This window comes from Haemaphysalis longicornis, unplaced genomic scaffold (assembly GCF_048455015.1).
Source record: "Haemaphysalis longicornis isolate Haplotype H1 unplaced genomic scaffold, Haemaphysalis longicornis Haplotype H1 scaffold_10, whole genome shotgun sequence".
In the NCBI taxonomy this organism is placed as follows: Eukaryota; Metazoa; Arthropoda; class Arachnida; order Ixodida; family Ixodidae; genus Haemaphysalis; species Haemaphysalis longicornis.
In genome coordinates, this window is record NW_027526204.1 from 152,782,441 (window position 1) to 152,808,634 (window position 26,194).

The window sequence follows — 26,194 nt, forward strand, 5'->3', positions numbered from 1 at the left end:
TTGTTCAATGCTTTTTCCTTCTAACAATTTCGAGCGATTGTTTCAAAATGACAGTAAATACGTTTTATTGAAGTACCAACTTCTGTTTGACTGTTTTGTGCGTGCAACATAAAAAACACAACTGCTAGCACAAGACCAAGGGCGTAGCCAGGGAAAGGGGGAACGGGGGGGGGGGGGGACCCCCCCCCCCCAACCCAAAATTTTATACGTAGCGCATACCCCTTTCCTTTCGGCCTTTTTCCCATGCTTTTTGCACACTTCATCAGTTAATTTAAATGTAAAAATGCGAATAAGGTAAGAAAACGAAAATAAGATATTATTTGGGGGCGGTCTGTCTTTATTTTTACCCTAAGGGGTGTAACACCCACAAAAAATATTTCTGGCTACGTTACTGAACATGACCGTCAAATATTGATATTGTAGATCTGTTATCCTGTAGTTACTCGAAACATAATAAAGCACATCAATCAGTGCAATCAAGAAACGTGTGTGAATGCAGATGTCTAATATTTCGCTTTTTGTCCAACCCGAGTACATTTCCAATTGTTGTCACAAATGTTTTTAGCTGCTCCTGTTTGCTTAAAGCTGTATGATAATGGCGATACTTGTCCTAATTCTTGATGTTTCACTGAGCGGTGCTTTTGCTGGTTTTATGATCGTGAATACCGGTCTTACCGTTTCGCGCCCGTAACGCAGCGGCGGCAACAACGCGGCCAGGGCCCTGCCTCTCTCTTTTCTCGTATTGCAGGCTATCGGTGTTCCTTAAGCCTGAATCTTTTTGCCCCGTGTATTGTTCATGCTCCTTGATAGCCGTCTTTTATAGTCAAAAGTTATGTTTGTACTGCTGGTAAAAAGAGTAACCCGACGCGCCTACAGCTGCTGCCCCCTTACAAGCTGTCTTCGTAGCAGCAAGGATCACCAAACGGCAAAGCACCATTTACAGGCAATCCTACCGGCATTTTTTAAAAACCCACCAGCTAGTCATTCAACAAGCTGATTTCCGAGAGATCGCTGCTCTTACGCTTTCTTTCGGCTGTAACGTCGTGTCTGCCGCTGTAGTTGTATTAAAGACTTGTATTGGGCTACTTCAGCGGGAAAAAGTTGTAGTATTGTGAACATGAACGGGTTGTAAAAAAGTTGTATTGGGCTACTTGAACGGGAAAATTTGGCCTGTATGTCTGTCCCTCGATTCAGCCGCCCGGCCAAAGTGTTACAGATGCTCCACAATAGGTTTATATACAGCCAAATCCAAACGGCTAAGTACAGTGGCAGTGTTCATTAACGTCAACATTGTTGAGCCAAAACAAAATATTACACTTATCTGGGGCAAGACATCAATACATAGGGGATATTCGCAGTGTTTTCTTTATTAAAAATACACAGATGCTTGATTTAATGAAAGATACGCCCAGAAAAGTACAAAAGTAGTTGCCCGCGGTTTCCCTAGCGGCATTTTAAAAAAATCAAATGGCAACAGTAATGAAGGTTTCCCCAGATAGTTTTCACGTTCCGTGGAGTAAGTAGGGCGCCTCGATTCACGCGCGTCTCCACCGTACCGCAGCGCTGGCATCGATGCATTTGGCGTGGAGCATGGAACGCGGCAAATTTAAATTAACTTGAGCAAGCCGCAAGCGCGTTCATCTTGGGAGGAGCGAGACGGGAGAGGAACAGCATGACAAGTGAGCGGGAAAGAGAAGGGATACATTTACTTGGCAGGGGAACCAGACGACTATCGTCTTTCGTCGACATTTACAAACAACCGGTGAGCACATACGCGGCCATTTCTTGGGATGTCCTTCAGCGGACTTTAAGGAAAGACCTTCCACTGACACCAAAAGGCATACGTTTTTATGAAGCTCGTTTTTATCTGCTGCCGGGCCAAGAACCACCATGGAAAAGCGCTGGTTTTGCTGACGACGAAACTGCAAACGAGGACTACGCCATAGTGTCTGTATATTACCAGTATTTTTAAAGCGAAGCTGTATATGCCTCACTGATGGCGTCCGATATCGCTTCAGAACGCACTGCATAAAAGCGTACTTTACACGATGAGTTTCACAAAACGATGATGATGATAAATGAAGGCACATCAAGCATAAAGTTTCATAAGAGAGGGAGATCTGGCGCCAGTGTCTAGGGGACCCGCACTTGAGTGAGCGTTCTGTCATGTACCGGGGAGACACGTTTCACTTGTCCATGACAAGGATCATGGGCAGGCTGGAAAGTTGCCTCTGGTTGCAAAAAAGCAACAACATTACTTTACAAGATTTATCGAATTTGTTTTTTTATTGTGAAATTGAAGCTCCAGAAAGATTTGTTAACGAATATTTAGAAGCTTCATGCAAGGTGAACAACAAAACGGTGTTAACCTTTTTTGATGATTTTGGCTTTGAGACAAAAAAGAAGCCTTGTGGCTAGGCAAGCCAAGTAGGCGAGGAACGTCGCGTGGTGCAGTGGCGGGGCCCACGACGCCCCGCGACTGCAGCGCCATATTTCCCTCGAGTATATATTAGTATGAAACTCTATGACACCAAGCACCCCAGACAAAAAACGCTACCCGTGGCCGGAATCGAACCTGGGTCTCTCGCGTTATGACAACGACGTCTATCCGATTACGCCATTCCGACAGTGTCAAAGCAGTTTGGATTTTGGACTTTGACTTTGACTTATATTGCACTGAAGAAAGCTTCGCGTTTTAACTATCTTTCTCTTAAGAAAGAGGCTTTGATGCTTTTACCGTAATTTTTTGTCTTGGACCAGGACAAATTTCGATTCAACGGCGAAGTTTCTGTGAAAGCTGAATAGCTTTCCTTTGCAGCCTTGCGGCAGCATTTCTGGTGGATTTCAAATTTTCTCGCGTAGAAACTTACTCCACCTTGGGGATTTCCCCTAAAACTGGTCGTTCAGTGGTTTTCATTGTAAAGTATGAGCAAAGGCTCAAATAAAAAGCCGACATGAGAGGACTAAGATGTAACAATAAATAAAGAAAAGATGTGGTACGAAAGGAAGTGCAGTAAAGGGGGTACCACGGTTGGAAAAGTACAAAATAAAAATTGCATCGAAGCATTTTTTTCACTCTAGCGAACGGTCCTCGGTGGAAGCTTCAAGCCATAACACATCGAGTGGTGCTCACATGTAATGAGAAGGGAACCCGGGTCACCTGATAAGGAAAATCGTGCTGCACCAGGGAGGAACGAAAAAAAAAAGCCGATTGTCGCGTTCTGCGCTCGATATTATCGCCACCGGTGGATGCCAAGACGAAAACAACACCAGTAAACCAAAAAAAAGTGTTCACAGATGCTTTAAGTCAGATAAAAAACACGTTTCACTTGAATGTGATGTAATTTAAAATTCGCGCTTCTTTTTCTCAAATTGGGCTGCCGTGTTACCGACGTCTTTTCATCAGCAGAATCTTTTCTTGTGCTACCCGGGTGCGTAGCGTCAAAAGTAAGCAGAACGAAACGTATGGGATGAGGACGGCGGTAAAGGTCAAGAGAGCGGGTGTAATCAAAACAAGCCAGCGAGAACAACTGCACAGAGTCTCAACAGAAAGGGACATTCATCCACGCATGCGAGCGTATGCGGTTCGGGTGTGCGGCAGCTGCACGCAATCAAAGCAACGAGCAGCCGATGAAAAGCAAAAAGAAAAACAATAAAACTTCAAAACAAGCTATTTTTACTGGTCATTTTTATAAGAAAGTTGTCGAGGAGCCCTCGCCAGACAGCTTACTCGTGGATAAAATAAATAGTAGCCATACCACAGCCTCAAAGGAAACGGAGCCCGTATCACGTTACCAATTCTTTCATCGTCAAACTGCGCCAGCTAGACGCAATTTCGGAAAGAGGACGTGCGTTTATGTTCTAACCGCTCAATAAACTAACGTGGTAATTATAAAACTCACGTTAAAACTGCAAAAGAAGAAAGAAAAAGAAATATAATTTTTGCATCCAGTCACATGGCAACATAGCGGCGTATGTTGTGCGTTCTGCTTGGAAATTGTATTTTCAGATAGGTCGCTTTTCAAAAAAGGCTTTTTGCGCTGCTCTCTACGAGAGATGTAAGGCACGCGTCGCATGCAACGCTTCGTGCAAATCTTCCTTTTGAGACACTAGCTCTAAGCAGACCGCGGCACCGCGAAAGGGTTCTATTCTTTCCTATTGTTATCATCTATATATTGCGCTGCTTAGGCTTACAAGAACCTGGAAAATCATGGCGGCACTTCTCTTCTTTTGTTATTCTGCACTAAGCACTGTTTGGGCTGGTTTTATGATCGTGCATACCAGTCTGACCGTTTTGTGCCCATAACACACCGGCGTCAACACTGCGGCAAGAGCCCTGTTTCCCTCTCTGTGCCTCTGCTCGTCCTCTAAAATACCGGGGTTGTTTAAGCCAGACTTTTCTTGCCTCGTGGATTGTCCACGCTCCTTGATAGCCATTTTTTATAACCAAAAGTTATGTTTGTATTGCCGGTAAGAATAGCAGCCTGACGCGCCTACAGCTCCTGTCCCCTTACAAGCTGTCTTTGCAGCAACAAGGGTCATACAACGGCAAAGCACGACTTACAGGCACTCGTACCTGTTTTTTTTTAAGGGGCGAAGCCCCTATTGGCGTGTGTTTTCCTCGTCGTCGTCGTCGTAATCGTCGTCTCGTGTAGTCACGGTAGTAAAACAACGAAAAGCCGTTAACGCCTCGCGCTAGAACGTAATGCGTACTAAAGAAACACCGGAACACCCGTCTACTCCTCGCGCTGTAGCGCTTCGTAACGCGTACTAAAAAAAACCGGGACACTCGTTTAGGCCTCGCGTTAGAGAGCTTCGTGCTTCAAATTCAAGAGAATTTTACAGCAACGCTGTATATCTTTACCCCTAACGGTTTCATCTCCGTCGGCAAAAACGCCAAGGCTCCAATAATACACTTATACACTTCATGCTTCGCCCCTCCCCAGATTTCACGTTAGTGGAGATGGCCAGAGATTAAAAAAAAAAAAAAAAAACGTGATTCAACAAGCTGATTTCTCAGAAATCTGTGCCCATAAGCTTGCTATTGGCCGTAACACCGCCCCCTCCGCTACAGTTGTAGCAGCGGGCCCGTTTTCATCTGCTGCAGTGGCAGAACCGCCATGAAAAGCGCTGGTTTTGTTGTTGACGGAACTAAAAACGAGCACTACAGAATATTCGCTGTTGTTTATCAGTTTATAAAAACTACAATATTTCATTCTAAAGCAGCTGTGGCGTCGAAAATTTTAACAAACTGATACAAGAGGAAAATATGTGCCAGTTTATTAGGAATCATTTCAAACAGCGTCAATGGGCAAGACGAAGCAGCGGACGCGCAGGAAGAACGCTCACTGACAACTTGTGAAAAAAGTTGTCCTATTGCAAAAAAAAAAAAAAAAAGAAAGAAAAAGGAAACTGCACCTTCCATCCAACCTCAGACCCCGCAGAAGCGTAGCAACACCAGTTTAAAAAACGGGACGCCTATTAGCTCACCTGAAACGTGTGTAGTGGACCTTTCCAGGCGGGAATTTTCAACTATACCGTCTCGTCTGTTTTTGTGATGCAGTGATCATTAGTGGCTAAGTGGTCAGATATTTGTCCTGCCAGCATCTCCGCCTGCAGCTTCCTTCCCGTGCCCCCCGGTTCTGCACGAGGAGCGAGTATTTATTCCGCTCTCTGGCACACGGGGAAGCGGGATGACTGTCGCTCACAAGGGCCCCTTTGCTTGTTCCATGCTCAAACAACCAGTGGCCCTTTACGCCGCCCCGTTCCTCTGCTCTGGGGGATGGCCTCTTTTCCCTGCCGAAAGAAATAATTCCGCCATTTTCTTCAATTTCGCTCACAAGGATGAAAAATATTTTTATTCTTTTTCCTGGCTTTGGGTAATGAAGGCACCGAAATGCGTGGTCGACCCCTGCAATAGGTAGTAAAAATGAACTCGCTTTCGAATATTGTGGGTTGTTATCGGGATAATTCTGCTAAGGCCAAGGTTTGGTCGCGCTACACGAAGTGCGATTGTGCAAATTATAAACCAGTGAGACGGCCCGCTAACACGCACCAAGGAAAGCAACAAAATAGGACAAACATGCGTGTGTTATTTCCGTCAATTGCGAGAGGTAATAAACTTTTTTTATATTTCCTAATGTTTGCCGCATTTATTTTATTAAAGTTTTTCTCGGTCCTTGTTTCAACAGATAAGGACTGTTTGTTAAAACAAACGGCCCTTAAAACAGGCTTGTTTAAAACAAGCGCTGTTTTAAAAGATAAAAGAAGTACTAAAGTAAACGAGCATCATTGTACCTATTTTACCCGCACGTTGCGGAAGGCCCTACCGACGAATTTGTTTTTTATATTTTTATCCTTAAATATGCACTCCCTACTTTTTATGTCCACTCACTCGGGGATGTTGAAAAAAAAACAGCTTGGCACAAACTTAGAAGGGTGCCCAAAAGTTCGCACTGAGCACGACTCATGGCGGAGCTAGCGCACGAAATTTGATTGTTTATTTTTATTCCGCAGATGAAAATGAACAGAAAGAAGCATACAAGGGTACAGGAAAATAAGACATGTACTGCAACAAACAAACAAGGAAAAAATACACGGTCAAAGCCTGGGCGAAAAGCAGACAAGGGGACCAAACACAAACAAACAAACATCGGGGTATAGAATGCCAGCATTGTAAACACAAACTCCCGCCATGGGCTAATATTTATGGGAGGGGTTATAAAATGTGTTCGTTCTATCAACTTGTAAACACCGTCGTCTGCCCCGCAATGAAATGAAATCCGAAGCTATACTGCCTCCTTCCACGCATGTTGTTGTGATTTCGCCCACGATTTGAAACGGTGGCGCTGAGAGGAAAACGCAAGGCCAGGAGAAATAAAATATCCTTATGAGATATAAACTTTCACCAAGAAAGTAAAAGGTATACAGAATAGCCAATCCGGCAGAATTCCAGGAACAAAAAGGAAAACAAGGAGAACAACATGAGGACAGACAATCAAGGGAAACACGTAAACACGCGAAAGCGCCACGTACATTCGGACAAGCAGCAGGCCCGAAACTTGGAAATAAAATCTATCAGACGAGTAAACGGGATTGCAACACAAAAGAAAACGGAATCCCGAAGCAAAGTGGCAGAATGCAAAAGGATGCGCACGGAGATATGCTGGTGAGTTGTTTGTGGAACGCAAGCTCAAGTATCCCACTCACACAACTGCAGCTATAATGCTCAAGCAACGCCAGACTCAGTCAGGAGACGCAGTAAAAGGAAAAGTTCATAGAAAAAGGCGGCGTGGAAAGTTCATCATCCTGCTTTTCGAGGGAGATGCTGAAAACTTGGAATTGAAACAACTCGCCTCCCTTTCACGCTATTCCGTTCAATTGAAAACGAGGTTGGAACGAATGGTATCAGGTATTGTGCTTTACGTGTACATTGAGGCCGACTGCACTTAAATTTTCGATAACGTAAAAATAATGTCACCTGATTGTTCACATAAAAAGAGTGCGAACTGCAAAATCCTACGTTTCAAACATGAACGCGCGCGACGCAAACGGCTCACGACATTGGCGTTTTCGGAACCGAAACTGAACAGAAAAGGCGGCCATTACCGGCGACCGGACGTGACGTTAGTGATGGAACGGAAGCGGCCGCGATAGAACCGGCGGGTGCACAGAGCTGCCTTCAAATGCGCGTGGTAGCATCGCGTTTCACACTGTTATTTACACAGAAGAACTTCCAGTAACGTTTGCCCAAAATAATGGAGTTAGGCGCTATTGCGACATCGCGTTGCTATCAATCGAAATGAAGTAGACCGCACGAAAGTTATTTTTCCATCAGAATAATTGCTGTCGTAGCATGCCTGGGCGTTGTGAGTAAAAAATAGGGCCCTTATTTACAAAGATAGTTGCTAGTACAATATCGAAAAGCAGCTTTGGTTAGCCGGCGCCTCGGCTATCACATCGCTTCTCTTTGAAGGGAATAAATCGCACGCGGGCGCAGATCAATCCCTATTTTTACTATACATTGCGTGCGAACAGCTTCGTACCCAGTATCTTTCGCGTCGCTGCACATCGAGAATCGAAATATAGGAGGGATCTGAAACTATAAGCCAGCTTTCACAGCTAAATGATGCACTAAAACACGAAAAAGTTACCTATCTACCGATGTTTTCTACTTTAACGAGATACATGTGCTTCTGAAAACATTTTACTTTCAAGTAAACTAAATCTAGCGCTCTACAAAATGTAAAGAAAAAAAAACAAGTTTGTTTAGAAGAGGAGCAGTTTCGTTAGCTTTCGCACTTCGCGAAGACGACGGCCGATATTTATGGTGATGTATTTGTTACCACGAGCAAGGGTGATTTCGGTTCATCCAGTAAGGGCGGCAAATGCCGCAGAAATGCCCACACCCGCGTGAACAGCAACTCTAGTTAGGTAGCAAAATTTTGGACAAGCCTAAGGGATGGAGGTGGCGTTGGCCCAGCCCAAATACTGCACATTTTGGACGCGGAAGTGCAAGTGGTCAAGAAGTTATAAAATATCCTTTTGTTTCTGTGATAGATGCAATAGTAATGACAAATGTAAGCCAAGTGTGCGTGTCGCGCTATTTTTTTTAAAGTAAAGAATTATTTACTTTACTTTAAATTATTTTAATGTAAAAAATGTTTTACTAACCCCAGAACGTTCGCAGCGCATGAATAGTTTGTAGACTTCTAATGTCTTTTATTGCGCAGAGAAAAAGGAGGATATTGCTACATATGTAATTAGTTTTAAACATGTGATGACGGCGGCGATACAGCGCGGTGGTGTAGCAGAACACCCCGGGCGAACGCGTCTCTGCGCCCGGCGGAGCACCGTTCAAGTCGCCGGAGACGCGCGAGCTCCACGGGACAGGTTCCCCAACCTCCGTCACAGGCCGCTCGGAACTTGTTTCGGTGACTCTCCGCCAGGTGCAAACGTCGTCTGCACGGAGCTACTTTGAACGACGATACATAGTTTGCTCTGCGCTTACGAAGCTTAGGATTTCGCCATGGTGATTTTAAAAGCACAGGCTACTTATTTGGATCAAATTTGGGCAAAGAAAAAATTGAGTGCAGTGGGCCTTTAAGTGCTACGGGATTGAATAACTGGAAAAAGATATCAAGTTTTTTTGCAACCTAATTCTCGATGATAAGTGCCGTATAGAGAGGTTAAGAGACCGATGAATCAATAAGTGCAAGAAAACGAATTGAAAACAAAACATTAGCAAAGAAAGCCAATCGTCCAGACTTCTAAACGTGTAAAGGTATGACAGGGGGTATGACGAACTATGCAAGCGGCTTCGCTTTCGGACAAGCAGGCGTGTATTGGCGGCTTTGGAAGGTCAGTGGTCAAACAGCGTACGACAAGTGTCGCTCGGAACCGATTTAATATCAAAGCAGCAGACTCTACCCCACAAGACGTTTATCATAAATTGATCGAACTAGTGGCTTCTTTGTTTGCTACACTATATGACGGAGTTGAGCGAGGAGATCGGTAAGAGGCAGTTGATAAATAATAAGTAAATACCGGCGGCACATGTAGGAGTACTACCACAACGTTCTGTGGGTAGGAAATTTTGCCCTGGCTGCGTCATGACAGAGAAAATCGCCCCCGACCCACGGTGTGAACATGGTTTGACAGCGAAGCCAAACAAGCGCACGGAACAAAACACGCCTGACTAGGGTGCAGCACCAATGAGTAGAAAAAAACGAAACACGATTGATGGTAGTTTACGACTAAGCATATTTCTAAGTTCGTTACCATAGGGAAATTCGGAAGGACGTCAGCTGTATCCCACCAGGCAAACACGGGGCTGTCTGCTTCACGGTGTCTTTGTGATGGCGCTTCAATGCCTTAGGAGCTGCGGTATGATGTTGTTTGTTTTAGAACTGCGACTTAGATGACACCTGCTGATATAAATCTTCCCGCGGATATGTAGTCGCTTGAACAGTCCAATGTCATATAATTTGTTTCGGGATAGGTTCTCTAAAACCCGAGTCACAGCCATTTTCTGTGACCCTATTCCTCCCGTAGAAGCCCATGAATAGACATCAGGCGGGAATTACAACTGTCAACGGCTCCACGGTGAAACTCTACGTAGTAAGAGTCGTCTTAGCGGTCGCTTCCACCGTGATTTTTTCGAAGATATTTACGTTAGAGTGAGAGCTACAATGCCTTGTCGAGAAAGTTGGCTTTGCTGCAAAGCGTTGTTCTGTCATGGACCCCGGACTAGGTTCAGCCATTAGAATATAGCAGTATGCAGCTTCACTGTAAGACAGGTGTCTCTGATTTTATCTCTGATAAAATGATGGTCCATCGAAGTGACGATGACTGGATAGGTAGTACCACGATAGCTCAACCGACAAATCAGTGACGAGGAACCACAGCCTCTCCTTCCCTCTGGAGAGAAACAGGCGCGTCACTCCGCCGTGAAATTACTCCAACTCGCCCAACTAGTCACCCGGACCCTCACTTGTGTGAGGACAATTGAGGATTGGCGGATTTAGGAGGCGTACTCTTGCAAGCAATAAGACACAGTGGCGGTCGCTCCTCTCGTCCTCAAGGTCATTCCTTCTAGCGTGTCAAGGAGAGGAGCCAAAACTTTCCTCCACAAGAAAGGACAATACTGTGTCATCCGCTCTTCACTATGAGTGACGAATTCAGGCGGTGCGCACTTCAATGTTTTTTTTTTTCACGTGGAATTCGGCAACGAACACGACAGATCCCAGAGGAGGTGGCAGTCCTTTTCTTCCCCAGTGCACGCCTAACGTCAGTGAGCAGCGGGTGAATCGAGTGCTTAAGAGGAGGCGTTGTCTCCTCGAACCTCTAACATGTGGGCAAGTGCGACTAGGAGTTTTTATTGATAGACGACGACAGGGCGGCGCAGAAAGATTCACTGGCAGCTTCGCTGAGTCATTTGTTCTTTACTACAAAAAAAGTAGTGATGAACTAGGGATGAATGCACTACAGCATTTTTTCTCTTGGTGGCTGCGGCGACGACGACGGCGGCGGTGGTAAAAGATCCCGACCAAAACGACACTAGCAGCCTGGCTGTAAAAAATGGCAGTTCACCTTTCTTCCAGAAAACGGTCATGTGCACAAAGTGCGAAAGATGGCTTCGCCTGGTCGAGCAAGTGAGCAAGCTGTCAAGGAAGCAAGCGAGGCGGCTGGTATTCTCAGCTTCGTGCGCGGAGCCTATTCCTGGGTTTTTTTTCCGCACGTGAAGACGTCCCCGTTGTTGGTGCGGGGCTGTTTTTCAAATATCCCTAGCAATCGACTGGCTCCTCGGCGGTATGTGCCGTAACGAAGGACTGCTGACCTGTAGCAGTCATTGGCAGCATATGAACTCTGCGTGCGTGTGCATGTGTGAGCGTGTGCATGTGTGTGTGTGAGCGTGTGCATGTGTGAGCGTGTGCATGTGTGTGTGTGTGTGCGTGCGTGCGTGCGTGTGTGTGTGTGTGTGCGCGCGCGTGTGTGTGTGTGTGTGTGTGTGTGTGTGTGTGTTGTTTCAAACTCCGTTTTAGGTTTTACCTATTTTAATGTTTCTTCTCCACTTAAGATTGATTGGTTGATTATGAGGTTTAACGCGGCGAAGCTACACCTGAGATGCGAGGCGCGCCATAGTGGAGGGCTCCGGATTAGTTTTGATCACCTGGGGATCCTTCACGTGCGCCGAAATCTCCAACGCACAGGCGTTTTCGCTTTTCACCTCCATCAGAAAAGCGGCCGCCGCGGCCGGGAAACGAACCCGCATCCGTGAGCTTAGTTGCACAAAGCCTTAGCCACTGAGCCACCGCGGCGGGTCTCCTTCTCATCACAAACTACTCAGTATAAAAATGCTCAGCCTGTGTAGCAACGAGCGAGGCCGATTTTTCTAACGGCTATGCCTTTCGCGTGCCTGGTGGGGGAGCGCAAATGATGTCCCTAGGATTGCCGGCTTCTTAAACACAGTTTATTGTGTTTTTTCGCTTGCTTGGCTCACGTAGGCGTCGTGTTGTTTTGCATCTCGTTTACTCATGCAACAGTCCACCGACCCTCGCGAGCTCGCCTCCACAGCCCTGACGTCAGAGCGAAATCAAAAAGTTGGGAGCGGCGTCGCTTTTCCCCAAAGAAGTGCTCATTCTTGCTCCCGGGGTTCGCTCATCCCATGTTCTCCGCCGAAACTTTCCCCTTGCCTGTCGTCCCTCTCTTTCTCCACCGTCTCCCTGGGCGAACGCAAACAGCGAGCTCGACTGCATTTTATTTTCCTTCTGCAGCCTACAATTTCCCCTTGTTCCAAGCTGGCGTCCCCTGTCTTTTCCTTCGTCATATTGCGCAGCAACCCCGTCCCTCGCTCACTGAAGAGAAAAAGGGCATTTTCCTATTACCTCTCCCTCAAAGTTTATTTTGCTCTTCACTAGCAGCATTTCTCTGACTCCGCGTCTCTGTCAAGTTCGTGACGGTGGAACCCCGACGGTGCCCAACTTTTACTTTGATGCCGCCAACCCCGTTCAACTGCCTGCACGGGTGCGCTGCGCCTCCCAAATGTTCTCCACTTTTCACCTGCTCCGAGGCTACTTTTCCTTTTTGAAACATTCCCGCTTTTCAAGCTTGACGTCAAGCTGGTACAAGCCTGTTTCCTTTCACCCTCTCTCCCTCCCTGACGGGCTGGCAGCGGGCGAGTTCTTTCCCCTCCTTCTTTCAAATCATCTCCCCCTTAACCGCCCGTCCCCAGGATTCCCGGGAAGCGCTACATTTATTTCCTTGTGCGACTTGCCCATGAAATTTCTGGGCTGCTCACAATCCCCGCTCAGCGCCCTTGCTGCTCTTGCAATGAAAAAACGTCGGGATGCCGGGAGAGAGATGCGGCCGGAGAGGCTCCATCGCGCGCTTTCCCTTCTTTCAGTGGAGAACGAGCGCCAGCGTTAGCGAGGAGCACTGGGAAGAAATCCGCCAACGGCACAGAAAGGACGTCTCAAAGCAACTATAAGAAAAGCGAGGTGGGGAGGGGCGTAAATCAAACGGTGAAAAAAAAAAAAAAAAAAAGGACTTCGCCCGACGCCGGGTACACGACGACGACGACCGACGAGGACCAACGATGAGGCAGATATAACGCGGTGAACAAGAAACCCATAGTTTTGCCTAGCTCACCGATTTTGAAATCCCCCAACTCCCCGCTCTCGGCCGCCGTTATATCCAACTTCTCTCTCGCTCACTCTTTCGGGTGGCTCACATTTTACGTTGCCCGTTGTTTCTTTCATCCCACCTTTTATCCATAGGTTTTCCTTCTTTCTCTTTCATCTGCCTTCCAATCCGAGTCTGACGAGAAACGGCGCTCTTCGGCAGCCCGTGCCCGCCCCCTATTTTCCCTGCCTTCCCGCTCCCGTCGCTCTCCCTTTTTTCTGCGCTCCTTTTTGCTTCTCCTCCATTCTGGCGTTCTAAAGTTTCTTTCTTACTTTCTGGCGGGCACTTTCGAAGCTTCCTTTATTGCTGCTTCCTCAGCGCACGAAATTTTCCCTTCCAGCGTCGGCTTTTCGGTCTGCCCCCTTCCCTCCAAAACTTACGTCCTCCCTCGCCAGCTCCCCCACGTCGCTTCGAGCTCCCGGTTATTAAATCTTCGTTGTGCGGCTCTTTACTTTTTACTCGCGCACCGGGTTCTTTCGCTCGCCTTTTACCGCTCTCAAAAGAGACGTTTGCCACCGCACAGCCGGAGAGCGTGCGCTAGCGGCAACTGGGAGGAGGAGAAGGGAGAGGCTTTCTTTTGCTTTCGCGTCTCTGTTCGTGTCTCTCGGTGCCGCGGCTAGCAGGTTTCGTTCGTTTCCCAAGTTGACGAGCTTCGCTATATAACACTGGACTTCGCTTACTTCCCTCGTCTTTTAATCGGCACTCTTTTACTTATTTGTACTTTTAATTTGCTAATGCTGCGTTCTTTAAGCCCACCGTAGAGCTCAACGTTGCCGACGTCTTGTGCCTGTTTTGAGATTTCCTTTCTTGTGACCCCATTTCGAACGAAAAGGAAGGCGCTGCACGACGAGTATGAGATTGAGCGAGAGAAACCTTTGCTCTTTTCACTACTGCCTTACACACCGAGCTGCCTTTCAGGCGCTGTGCACAGCGGACCACACCGGCCGCCTCGTGACTGGAGGTAGCCGTCGGTTTTCAGAAAGCGCACCCCTGCTTGTTCAGCTCTAAAAGCGGCTGTCGTATGTTTCTCCTGATGCGCGCTGTTCACGTGGGGCTGTAGCACAGCTGTGTTCGGGGATTGCGTCATTTCACGCTCAAGACACGGGGGGAGAGGATGAACGTTGAAGCGAGAGATTGGTGCATAGTTCGCTTAAATTGCGAAGTCACTTTCGTTGAAGTTGTAACGACAGTCATAAGCCGTAAACAGGGTGCCTTGCTGCGGATAGACAGCTATAATAAAGCAGAAGTTTCAATTCAAAAGTTAATGGTACTGTCAGGTCATAAGTTGTTGAAAAACGCTTGCGGTCGAGAGGACACGGTGACAGGGTTCACAGCACCTCCAATAATTTTCGAGACCTCGTTTTTTTTTTGCTTCGGGTAATGACAGAGAAGTGCAATGCAGAATTAACGAAGTGACGAAGACGACACCGGTGCGGCACACACGCGTGCACTTATTTCAGCTGCAAACCATGCCAGTGTAAAAATCAATTATTAGAAATCATGTTCCTTCACGAGTTTTCTGTTGGGGTCTGCATCTTGTAAACTAAAATGCATTAATGCGCCATAGAATGTGGGTTTCCGGATGCAAAAACGAGTTATCTACGACTGGTACAAGGGGAGTCTAAAACGACACCAAACTTTTTTCTTTCTTTTAGTTTATTTATCTTCACTTTTCGTCCGGGCTCACCGCTGCTTCCATAACGGGAAAGGATAAGTACACGCTAGGAGTACTGTCGGCATGTCGCGTATTCAGTGATGTATTAACAAAAATGGCAGGCTGCATGAATGACCCGCAAAATGCTTTCTTTTCTTCGAGGCGCTGTCCAGGGGAGTGAGCTCTTGAACCAGAGAAGTAGAAAATGGTAGACACCTGCATTGCCCTGAGCTATATCACTAGCTTTACACACGGTTTGGCAGGGAAAGAGCGGCGTTTTTAGGAGTAGAGCTCAGCGGCATCTTTTCCCTTCCTCACAAGGCACTTCGAGGCTAGGAGTGGGATGATGCGCCCCGGCCGCTCATCCAGCAGCAAGAGCGCACGCAGACGCACGCATCAAACAATTGGTCAATGTCGCTTCGTGCTTCTAGCAATAAAAAATTACGGAATTTTATTTTCCCGTATTAAATGGTTGAATCTATAGCCTTCATTCGCATGATAAGCAAGGAAGCTTTGAGAATGTTGACCACTGCGAACTGTATAAAACAGTAATAATGATTTAGAAAACAAATGCAACGAAGAGGGAAGAGAACACGAACACCGAAGAACTGCATTCACAGCAATTACAGATTTATTTAGGCATAATACCGCCGATCTTGTCGTGTGTGTGCTTGTGTGCAGTCCTCGTTTTCTCACTCTGCCTTATTTCATCGCGACCTGCGGAAACACATAATGGCCTGCAGGAAGGCACTGCTTCATTTATCGCTTCTCAAATTTCGGTGACCACAGGAAAGAGCGCAGTTAGCCTCAAGCGCTGACTGCGAGCCGCACATGCGTTAAAGTCGGCCGTATCTCGAGTACCTGCTCCCTTTTTGGGAGACGTTTCCTCTAAAAATAAAAAAAACAGTGGAAGACCTGCCTTGTTTACCGCCGTCTACAAGTGCCTCGCGAGAAAGTCCCGCGCCGCCAGAGTTCGCGGCGCTGTTCACCATCCCTTTCCCCGACTCCCTTTTTCCGACAGCGGCACGCGGACTTTCGGAAGCACCAGCACGTCCGAAAGAGCATTAGTGCAAGATCCCAAGGCGCGGCTTCGCTAGTCTCTTGTTCTCCCCAGCGCCAATGTCGCGGCCATTGGGAACTTTGTTTCCCGGCGAATACCGAGTCCCTGCTCGGCCCGAGCTGGTCGCCCCAGCGACCGAGCAGACTCTGGAAATAGGGAGCGCGAGTGGGAGGCGAAAGGAAAACAGTATCGAACCTGCTGCTGTTCCTCCTGGAGGGAAGACCCGCATGTAACGCGAGACGGGAGCGGGGATCGGGAGAGGGGGAGAGCAAGCACTGCGCGTGGGTGGCCAAAACAATAAGGTACAAACTGCGAGCAGAAAACAGCGCGAGCGGGGCGGCCAAACAGCCCCCTTCCCTTGATATCCTGCAAACTTTTTTCCCTTTCGGCCGTGCCTTCCACTCGCGCGCTGCCTCCTTTCCCGAAGCCATTTCCCTGGTCCTCGTTCTCGCTGAGGAACTTCTTACCCTGCTGCTCCTCCCCGCCGACGCTGTTCCGGTGTTCACGCTGCATTTCTTTCGATCTCCGGGAGATGTCCGCCCTCTCCCTTTTCTTGCCATCAGAAGCTCCCTTCCCCCACCGGGCCTGTAGCTGCGCCCCCCCCCTCTCCCGAAACCCTCCAGAGCTCTTCTCTTCGATGCACCGCACTCTCCCCAGCTAACTCCGGGCCCGGCCGACAGAGAGCAACGGGTGGTTCTTTTTTTATTTCTCTCACTTCACTCTTTCATCCCTCGCGCCCCAAAGCTCCCCCTCATTTTCGTCGCCCGTACTTAAACCCCTCACCAGTGCCTGCCTCCGCCCCCTACCCCCAAGTCCCTGTTCTTTCTCTTCAACTGTTCCCGGTCATATTTTCCCTTCCTGCGGACTCTGTTAGGGAGAGTCGCTTTTCCTCCTCTCCACTTGACCCGCTTTGCCCGTCTTTCATCCCGGCGCGCTCGTGTCTTCGCTCATTCCCCAAACTTCCCGACGGCACAGAGCAGCGCTGGCAGATGCCATATAGTTGTAGCCCGGCCTCGTTATTGTAACTTCCTTTTTTATTTCTCGGATGCGTTCGCCTTTCCTTCATTCCTTTTTTTCTTGCGTCCCTAAAGACACTTGGTTTTGCTCGGGAACGTCGCCTTTCTTTCCTTCTCGCGCCCCTCTCTCCCTAAAGCTCCCCTTACCAGCTTGCCTTTTTTGTTCTTTCCTTCGATTGACACTTTATATACAGCCGCGAGCATTAGTTTCCTTTCATTTCTGTCTTTCTCGTTCTCTTCTTCCTCCGGCCGCGGCACTTTCTTCCTCGCTCTTCTTCCTGTTCACTCCGGGACACCGCTCCCCCCCCCCCCCCCGATTCCTTTCCAAACCTGTCTCGCGGCGCTCTCTCTCCCTAACCTCATACTCCCTTCGCACTCCCCGCATTATTCTCCATCACTGGCCTGGAAGGCTGCTCGCTCGCTTTTTTACCGCTCTTTTCGGTACAGCCGAAGTTGTGCTTGTCCCGCCCCACCCAAGGCAAGGCGATGCACTACTACCTCCATTCTCGTCCACAACCCCCGTCGCTGCGTTCTTCGCCTTTCTTTTTCCGAGTTCCGTCTCCCCGGTTCCCTCCCATGTCCCCTTTCACTCTCTCGCTTCCTTCCTTTACTCACCATAAAGCAACGGCCATCTTGTTTTCGCCCCGACTCGCAAGTCACTCCTTGCACCGAGGCCCTTTCTAGTGCTCTGCCTCCTATAGAAGCAGATCCGAACAGCAGTGTCCGCGATTTGTTTGTTTGTCTCTTCCGCTCCTTTCGAGCCCACTTATTCATCCTATCCATATAATGTGACATACGCTTGGCGAAACATTCGTACTCATACATGCGTGCGTCGGTGCGTAGCACGCATCGTCGCTGTGATAATACAAATGATGGACTCGCTCTTTCCGCAGGAGGTCTGCCTCCCGGTGGACTTGAGGGCAGTAGAGCAGAATAGCACTTGCCTCTATTGGGGGTGGCGACGTGTCGTATGCGGCAGAGAGGCCCCCGATGAGGAGGCCTGTGTGCGTTCCTGGGCGCGAACATGTCCACCATATGCTGTCATCCCAATCAATGCTGAGAGGAATTAACCAGGGGTTTTATTGTCTCGGGCAAGCGCTGTTCCAAGCTCCTCCACTCGTTTCGCCCAATGCAGAGACAGCGGTGGAAGCCCGATACCGAGTCTGTTTCACGTCAACTTGCTAAACGGAGTGCGCCCATCGGCGCTGGTCGAAGTCGACATCAACAGGTGTACGCTCGCGGGACGGCGTTGCGATAGCTGTTCACGCGCACGACGCGCATAGATTACATTCATATACGTCGGGCCCCTGAGCATCTCGAAGCGGCTCTGAATATCTATCGTACTGACAGCCGCTGCCTTTAGAGAACTGCAAAGAGCTTTTTCTATCGGTTTCGTAAAGCATATTTGTCATCAGATGGATAGGTCACAACATTATCACGGATTAGTAGCGCGAGATACTTTGAGGTGAGAATCGTACCAAGTGACGCACAAGCCGTACAAATGACAGCGCGTCGGTCATGCCGCACACGACACCCGTTTCTGCATTGTTCACTCACATCAGCAGGGGCTAAGCGTTTGTGGCAGAAGTCAAAAGCGCTCACGTGCAGAGGTAGGTCTCCGAAAGCATCTAATTAGCTCCTCGGTTAAATCTCAGTTATGCGAAAGCTATGACTGTTACTTTTACTAATTAGGTCTTACCTTTGCTAATGCTACAGTGGGTCTTCATGCGAGCGTGTGAACCACTCTGTCAAATTGTAGTGCAAAATGGATATCGACCAAGAGACAACGTAAATACAGGATAAACACAAAGCGCTGTATAAGAGATTAGTGCATCACTAGTAAGATATCGGGCAAACTATGTCTGCGCTATATAAGATATTAACATATGCCTAATAAGATATCGGGCAAATAATTTCTGCGAGCGCTTATGACGCATGGTATAATGAGTCTTCGTGTGATCACATCGATTAAAATACCTGCTTAAAATACAATTATGGACACTTAGGCCAGAAAACAGAGAGGCGGTGGCTTAATCAACGGTGAAAGCTTGTCAAAAACAATAAAAAAACGAAAGACCAACCCCACCCCTATTATGTAGCGTCTCCTCAAATCAACATCGCTGCTGTTTATTTCTGTTCATATTTCCTTGGTTTATGTTTGATAATGTTTGTAAAAAACAGCCAGTTTAGCTAGCATTATTTTTGATAAAATCAAACGGTAAAAGCCACCCTGCTCCAGCGCGTTCCTCCATTTGTCGCGCAAGAACATCACGGCGGTTCGCTTTTTTCCAGCTGAAGAAACTTGACGTATTATTGACGACCCAACTAGCACGCACTACCCAATGAAAGAGAAAGAGAGCACGGCAAGAAACCAAGACCCAAAAGCGATATCAATAAGGTTTTAAATTTCCAGACAGCCTCAGCGTTAGCCCTTCACGCAAGCACCGTTAAGCAGCAACAATCGCCATCTCTCCCCCAAAGGGTGCACTCTGTTGTCAAAATAGCGCCCCTTTCCCCAAGCGATGTTGCGACGTGGAGGGCGCCCAAATAAAAATTTGTGAGCCCTGCGCAAAAAAAAGGGAAAAAAAAAAACGAAGTGAAGTGCAGCGGCACCTCCCGTTTTTCGTGCTCATTGAGAAATGTGGCGGCGCTTTCAGAGCAACAATCTCGTTTCACGTCTCCCGCTGCTAAAGAGGCTTTCAAGACATTCGCGAGCACCTCGAAATGTGCTTATCAGAATCATTACCCGTAAATTGCTCCACCCTTTCGACCCTTTCTTATCGCGTATATATATACAACCAAAGTGGGAGGTTATAAATGGCACTAAACTCGACACGGGCATTTCCCATAGTAGAAACGAGAAGTGCAAGCCCTGCAGAGGCGTCCCCTAGCGGTTCGGTCAGCGAAATCGTGCCTCAAGAAAGAAATTAGGAAAACCGCAATCTAAATTCCAAAGCATGTAACCATCGACGTAAAGTAGCAGTGCACTGAGCATCGCGAGAAATCTAATCATGTTCCGGACAACATTTTCTTTAAATATTTTGAAGCGTAAAAGCGCCGAAACTGAACGAAAAAGAGAAACAAGGACCTACTCGCGCGCTTGTTTTATTTCTCCGCTTGTATAATGTGCGAACGAGCTCCAACTCCGACCCTTTTGAACCAGTAGCAATACCCTGGCAGTTTGACTTTAAGAATGCCGTAGCGAGACCACTTAGACGCGTGCGCAGTTTAAGCCCCTCGAGTCGTAGCGAACCTTATTTGCTACCGATTAAAAATAAAACGGAAAGGGGAAACACTCCGTCTTCGGAGCGCCGCGCAGCCGAGAAGGAGAGAACGAGAGGCAGGCGCGATTTCGACACGTCGTCGCCTTACCGCGGCGATTGTTCGCCGCAGTGCCGCGCGTCGATGCAGTTCTCGCCGATGTTCGCAGAATCTCAGCCTGGCGCGGCGCAAAGTCAGGACAAACAAAGGGACGCACTCGACAAAGGTCTCGACGCATAGTGTCTAGGGAGCTCATTTTCGAGTCGAACAACAAAGCGGCGCTCCGCACCTGCGAGAAAGAAGCCTCCCTCTCTCGCGGAACGCGCCGAGACCTTTGCACTCGTCGCCGACTGTGTCATCGCCGACGGCGACATCGCCCTTTCTAGGACGTGCGCTACTTCACCAGTCCTTTGCTTTCGCGCACCCATGCCGCCGCACGAGAGGACAAGCCTAAGCAGTTCTGTGCCCCCTGCTAAGCCGAACTCGAAGAACCGCGAAAATATGTACGCTTTATATGAAGCGGGCCTTATCACAAGTGTGCGAATAAATTACAGAATCCATCCAAACGGTCGTCTGTGCGTAAACAGGAAATGGAACAGGAACACAAATATCGGAATAAATAAGCGTGACTCAGGGCACAAACTGCACTGAAACTGTCTTCAGAACTTGCTATGGTGGGTATTTCTGCTTCAATATTTCCGCTCGCTGTGAAGAGTTGACGATTTGGTCGCTCAGGATGAAACTTCAGTTTGTCGTCTGTTAGTTCCCGCACCCCATTTCTTAAACCAACAGCCAACCTAATGATACCGCCTAAATTAAATCTGCGGGACGCGTGTTTTACTTAAGCGGACGTTTTTATTTGTTGTGCCTTCTGTCGCACGACCAAGCGCTGGCTAGCTGGCTTAACTAAAAATACGGCATAAGAGATTCATGGTTAGCGGAAGCTTGTAATATATTCTCAGCAACAATAAATGAACAAAACCACCCGCCTTTCCTGCAAAATATCTTGTGATAGAACGTAAATACACGGAACTTCTTCGCGTATTACCTGTCTGTTGCTTCGAAGGTACGCAGGACTGAATTTGTTGAGCTCCCGCTTGTGGCCACATTGCGCAGCGAATTGATGAATGCTTCATTTCGTCCTACTGTGGAGTGCTGAGCCGCTATCTGTCCAAACCTCAAGAAGGCACACTCTGCCCTCGTAACGAACTGCCACGACGTCGTCGCACGAGTTTCTAAATTGCTATCTCCTACTTCGTTGTTATTACACAGTATGTTTGCATCGAAACGCAATTCACGTTGTGTAGAAAGTTTAAGCACATGAAAAAAAAAAGAGAAAAAAAAACGATACCGCACTTGGCAGTGTCCCGGGACAGCCGCTGTCAGCAAATCCCACTATGACAGCGGTGAAAGGGCAGCGACGGTTCTCAGCACAAGGCTTTCGCAAGAAATGGCAAAAAAAAAAAAGGATGCGCGTAAATTCAGCAAAAAGGAATGAAATCATGCCCTGCCCTCTACAAGATTTACCCGACCAAGTGTTTACACGATGCCGGCTGCCATCTCTATTGGCCCCTCCGGGGAAACGAAAATCCGGTTCTCAGCATTATTGCCGTGTACATGTTCCGCGCATGCTGAACGTAGTCTCAGGTATTGCACGATGAAGGGCTAATTGCCTTTTTTAAAGAAGCGTAAATGCTGGGCACAGGAAGGGAGAAGAGAGTGGAGCGCCACGATGCTCGGTGGACAACTGGCAGCGGGACGCATTTTCGAGATCCCCAGCTCACGATACCCAGCTCGCGCTACTTCAACTTTTTTGGAAGATTCCGCGTACCTCACAACCACATTTTGTGCCTCACGCGTATCATGAAGCAGATACCTAAGGCTTTCACCTTCAACGACTTTCTTTAAAAGAGCGCAGTTTCGAGCACTTGTCGGGGACTAACCCCGTCTTAATATTAATGAGGAGGCGTAATTAGCCTCGCCGAAAGAAATTATTCGACAAGGAGACTGTTTACTTTTGGGGCAAATGGGGTAAATCCAATTCATGGGGCCCGGCTTAGACATGCTGCGCACGTTTTTACCATGTTATGGCAGGGATATTTCTTGCGCTGATTCTCCTTAACGATGCTGAATAAACGATGGAATAAATGAAGCTGTATCCGACGTCTTTGAGATTTCCTGAATAACGCTACTGCGCGATTCCTTGCCAAACTTGCGGTTACTTAGATGGTTGGCCCCTGTAAAGAAGTCTTGTGCGGCGATGTGTGCGGCATGCCACAGATAAGAATAAAATACTTAGCATAAGGCGCTACGAACTATTAAAAAATTGGGCGAGAAATTTCAAATCTTCTAACAAAGCGCTCGTACAGACGATGCTTCGTGCGCACCCAGGAAACCCAAGGGTGCGCAATGACTTCACGATCATTCATTAAGCAGCGGCCCAGGTGAAGCAATTATTGCACAAATGTTATCCAGTGATGAGGGCAAGGTTGCTTATATGATTCCTGATAGACGTGAGGGGAGTATGTGCTACTCGCTATGCCGGCTGCCCTGACAAGTAAAAGTACATCTAAAATATAAAGCAGTTCTTGCATGAATATTTGAATATGTTACTTCAAGAAAAGCGTAAACATCTAGAATGAAAATACAGGATGATTAGCGCTCGGCATTTTTGTAACCCTCACGTGTGTCCTGAGTCAAGATAAAGGAACACTAACGAGAAAGAGGAAACGAGAACGCGCTAACAAGAGGCACGAGTCGGAAACTGGTGAGCGCGAACGAACTGACAACAGCGAAGAAGAAAAGGGCCAGGAGAGGCGCTGCTCGACGTGTCCTCCTTTCTTGTCGTTATCAGCCTGTCTGTGCTCTCACGTTGACGACCCGTGAGACGAGTCGTGAGGTTTACGAGTGTTTCGGTTGAGCATAGCTTTCAATATTCGCGAAAAATATTCTGCTCGGTTTTAGGAAACCAGAAATTTATGGAAAATGACTCATCAGTTTAATTTAAAAGTCCCATAAAGAAGAAAAAAAAACGGAACTTCTTGAAAAAACTTCCGGGGTTTAACGCTCCAAAGCTACACCTTGGCTATGAGGCGCTAGTTGAGGCATCCGGATTAATTTTGACCACGTGGGGATCAATAACGTGCGCCGAAATATCCACACACGGGGGGACATTTTCGCTTTTCGCCTCCATCTGGGGAGCAGCCACCCCGGTATATGCCCATCCATATAAAGTCAGTAACTCCGCAGAAATACCCACAATATCTTCACACAGATATTGGGAAAACTCATTCTTCTAATGCCATTTGCGGGTACAGCTTTTTCGAGTCGACCCGCCGCGGTCGCTCAGTGGCTATGACGTTGTGCTGCTGAGCTCAGGAACGCGGGTTCGATTCCGCCAGCGGCGGCTGGTTTTCTGATGGAGGAGGCGAAGAGCGAAAACACCCGTGCGTTGGAGATTTCGGCGAACGTTAAAGATCCCTAGGTGGACAAAATTAATCCGGAACCCCCACTGCGGCGCGCCTCATCGCATTCGTAGCGTCGGCGCGTTAAACCCAGCAATCAATCTATTATGCTTTTCTGAGTCCAGACCATGACGATTAGGACAGTAGTGCTGAATGTCCATGATTTGTGAAGCGTAACATTTGTGCAGGCCGTTGTAACTAGCGAAGCAAAATAAGAGATAACATTACGAAGGTACAATCATCTTATTCCCCTCATATTTTCGTTTCTCTTATCACTTAAATGACGCCGCAGCTATCCCGACAAGTTTCCAGGGACGAATGGGTATATGCGGCTCATCAGTAGTGACCGTGCCCACCTTATTCTATTTACCATACCTTTAAAAAACTCAGGTTTTAGGATGGCAGCGTAAGTTTTCTGGCCTGACATTAAGACTAGCCGACCGTAAAATAGTTGAAGTGCTATGCACTGTTAATTTAGGCTTGGAACTCGTGCCAATATATGTTGTGTTTGAGAAAAGCGGAAGCTGTTACAAAAAGAAAAGCAGAAAACGCTCCGAAAGGCAGTACGGTTTAAAATAGAAGAGTCAGAAATAGGGGCTAACTGGCAATGCCGAAAATCAGCTTTGAGGCTTTTTCATATCCATTCATTACCCAGACTGTGCGCCGACATTACTGAGCCTTCATTCAGCGGTTGGGGTTAGCAATGACGTTCCCCTATGGATTCGCTCCTGTTATTCAACTTTCCCAATGACGTCTTATTTATGCATGTATGTGCCCACAAGCAAAGCGCTGCGTTTTTTTTTTGTTTTTTTTGCTATGCTGAGAATGTCAAATTACTCCATTATGTTGCTGAGCACCTCCTAAATTATGAGTTCCTGATTATATATCTGTGTACTTGTTTACAAATAAAAGTTCTAACCTTCTATTTATATTTCGCGATATGTTTTGTGAATCCGTTTTATTGTGAAATTATAAGCGAACCAAATTTCATGCACACAGCCACTCAATCGACGCAACAAATCAGTTCTGGAAGAGCTCTCCTTACAGCCACGGTTTAGCGAATTACGCTGCAGTCAAACACAAATACTTATGTTTCATGGCATGTATCTACACTTATTTTCTATGGGCATTTCAGCAAAGTGTCTTGCGCGCATGCGATGTCTCCAATCTACGATTTTCTTAAACATAGCTACCCCAATGGGCGTTGATAGGAAACATATACAATTGTTTGTGCACTGGGGAACGAACGCCTCTCTTGGTGATCTTAAATCGAGTCTGCGTCAGCCACACTCATTTGTAGTGATTCATCGTACGTCATCCCTATATCTGGTATTGTGGTACCATCGCTCCACTATCCATACGTAAGTACTCGCTCTACTATCTGTCTAGCTCAGTTGTTTTCTATTTTACGCGCCCTGGGACCTGCCCACTGCTGCATTGTTTTTAACCATGAACTAAAAGTTTTTTACTTATGGTAATTTGGAAATCTACGTTGCTCTGGTCTTAAAACTCCGTGTATTGTCTAACAATGAAAGGCTTTTTGGACGGGTCTTACTTTATATTACAAATGTACCCCACAAGAGTGCAAAGCTCGCCAGCCTCTTACACTATTTCGTGCGTTCCTCAAATCTCTGCTGCACTGCGTAATCATATACTTCATTTCAATGGCTTTCTAATGGTCTGGCTGATTAAAGTTAGTTTTTTTTTTTTTTTTTGCATGACCGAATCAAGCACTGGGAAGACATGGAGCGAATAGAAAAGCTCTTCAGGAACTTGCAAATGTTTTCATATGGTATCTGCGTTGTAGACAGCTTTGGGCTACAGTCTAACCAATACAAGTGATTGAAATATTACTTCAAATATGCAGGTTGCACAACCTTGCGCTGCTTAAAGGGACCAAATGACTTGTAGAACGAACTAAAGTACTTATAATGCGTTATCGGCGGCATGCGCATGTATTGAGTTTCACACAAAAAAAGAGAGAGAGAGAGAGAGAGAGAGAGAGAGAGAGAGAGAGAGAGAGAGAGAGAGAGAGAGAGAGAGAGAGAGAGAGAGAGAGAGAGAGAGAGAGAGAGAGAGAGAGAAGAGGTAGTGGTGCACAAAATAACAGAGGAACCTTAATCATGGTGAGGTCGGTAAATATTTTGAATCAGATTAAGTTAAATTCAATATCTAAGTGTTACATCGATAGAAAGCACAAGAGCGAGGGCTGTGGGTTTCTTAAAAGAAATAACATCATTTTTAGGCACAAAAGAACCTATCTAGAAGCTGAACCTCTTGAACCGGCGCCTACGAGCTGTGCGACAACAAAAAATAAACAGGCGAAGTTGCATTAAAAACGTAGGCTCCACACGGCTCGCAGAGCGCAGAATGAACGGCCAGGCACAGCAGACGACACAAAACGACTGAAGCGCCAGAGCAGACGGCCGCGTTCGAATCGCGCGTCTCCTCTCCCGTCAATCCGTTATTTTGAAACCGATCACTTTGCTCCTGCACAAGCAACAAGTAGACGTGCAGTAGTACGCGACAGTGGCGCGAAAAAGAACGCAAGGGGTAA

General features: G+C 47.3%; 1 protein-coding gene across 2 annotated transcripts in view; it reads right to left on the reverse strand.

Moving 5' to 3' along the window:
• LOC144159680 (nucleolar protein 4-like) overlaps positions 1-26,194 on the reverse strand; it is a 133,897-nt gene that overhangs the window by 25,993 nt on the left and 81,710 nt on the right. The gene's annotated exons all lie outside the window — the stretch shown is intronic.